Raw genomic sequence first — 1,686 nt, forward strand, 5'->3', positions numbered from 1 at the left:
CGGATGACCTCCAGCAGCCAGAGGAGATAGCGATACCGTCTCCCAGGCCCATGCAAGACCATGATCCTTCAGAGAGGGAGCTATTACAAACTGAGAGGATGGCACTGCCATACTTTCCGTTTGTTCAAGCTCCATCTCTGGAAGATCAATCACAGGCTTGGGAGCTGGCGCTGCAATCCCCTCACCCTGTTCAGGATCCCCCTGAGGGTGAACTATCACAGACTGATAAGATGGCGATGCCACCTCTTCAGTTTGTTCAAGCTCCTCCTCAGGAAGATCAAGTGCAGGCTGTGAAGAAGGCAGTGCCATGTCCTCTGTCTCTTGGAGAGCATCTCCAGCCCCCACCCTCTGCTGCCTGATGGACTGCCGCACCTAAAAGATAAAAAGAATAATTATTAGAAAAGGACCAGAAAACCATATTTTTAGGTTTGAAATACACTGTGGGACGTGGGGACTGGTCATTTAGATAAGAACATAAAAATTTTAATTCCCATGTAAAATCAGATGCTATTTAAAAAACAAGAGGCCCATGGGCCACATCGCTCACCTGAGCACTAAGGGTAGGAAAAAGTAGAAAATGACTTTTTATTGTAAAGATTAAATCCAAAAGTAGTCCCATGACCAATCGGATTTGTTATTTTTTAGCAAATGATTTTTAAAGAATTTTCCCATATATACCTTTAAAAACTTTGGTCGGCCATTTTGGCCCCGCCCTACCCCTAGTGGTCATGATTTGAAAAAACTTGAATCTACACTACCTGAGGATGCTTCCATGTAAATATGATGAATTATGGATTTGTCATTCTTGAGAAGATTTTAAAAGAATTTTCCTATATATTTCTATGTAAAACTTTGGTCGGCCATTTTGGCCCCGCCCTACCCCCGGGGGTCATGATTTGAACAAACTTGAATTTACACTGCCTGAGCATGCTTCCATATAAATATGATGAATTATGGCTTTGTCATTCTTGAGAAAAAGATTTTTAAAGGATTTTTTCTTATATATTTCTATGTAAAACTTTGGTCGGCCATTTTGGCCCCGCCCTACCCCGGGGGGTCATGATTTGAACAAACTTGAATCTACACTACCTGAACATGCTCCCATGTAAATATGATGAATTATGGATTTGTCATTCTTGAGAAGATTTTAAAAGAATTTTCCTATATATTTCTATGTAAAACTTTGGTCGGCCATTTTGGCCCCGCCCTACCCCCGGGGGTCATGATTTGAACAAACTTGAATTTACACTGCCTGAGCATGCTTCCATATAAATATGATGAATTATGGCTTTGTTATTCTTGAGAAAAAGATTTTTAAAGGATTTTTTCTTATATATTTCTATGTAAAACTTTGGTCGGCCATTTTGGCCCTGCCCTACCCCGGGGGGTCATGATTTGAACAAACTTGAATCTAAACTACCTGAACATGCTTCCATATAAATATGATGAATTATGGCTTTGTCATTCTTGAGAAAAAGATTTTTAAAGGATTTTTTCTTATATATTTCTATGTAAAACTTTGGTCGGCCATTTTTGCCCCGCCCTACCCCGGGGGGTCATGATTTGAACAAACTTGAATCTAAACTACCTGAACATGCTTCCATATAAATATAATGAATTATGGCTTTGTCATTCTTGAGAAGAAGATTTTTAAAGAATTTTCCTATGTATTTCTTTGTAAAACTT

At 39.4% G+C, this 1,686-nt stretch overlaps 1 long non-coding RNA gene across 1 annotated transcript; it reads right to left on the reverse strand.

Annotated features, from left to right (window-relative positions):
• Positions 1 to 670: 670 nt before the first annotated feature.
• On the reverse strand, positions 671 to 989 carry LOC134277835 (uncharacterized). Its single transcript, XR_009994334.1, has 2 exons — positions 903 to 989; positions 671 to 742 (listed from the first exon to the last, which is right to left on the reverse strand). It is a non-coding gene; the product is annotated as an uncharacterized LOC134277835 (long non-coding RNA).
• Between the last annotated feature and the right edge of the window lie 697 nt (positions 990 to 1,686).

Source organism: Saccostrea cucullata, unplaced genomic scaffold (genome assembly GCF_032062105.1).
Source record: "Saccostrea cucullata isolate Sc308-1 unplaced genomic scaffold, CSIRO_AGI_Scuc_v1 ctg6649, whole genome shotgun sequence".
Classification (NCBI taxonomy): domain Eukaryota; kingdom Metazoa; phylum Mollusca; class Bivalvia; order Ostreida; family Ostreidae; genus Saccostrea; species Saccostrea cuccullata.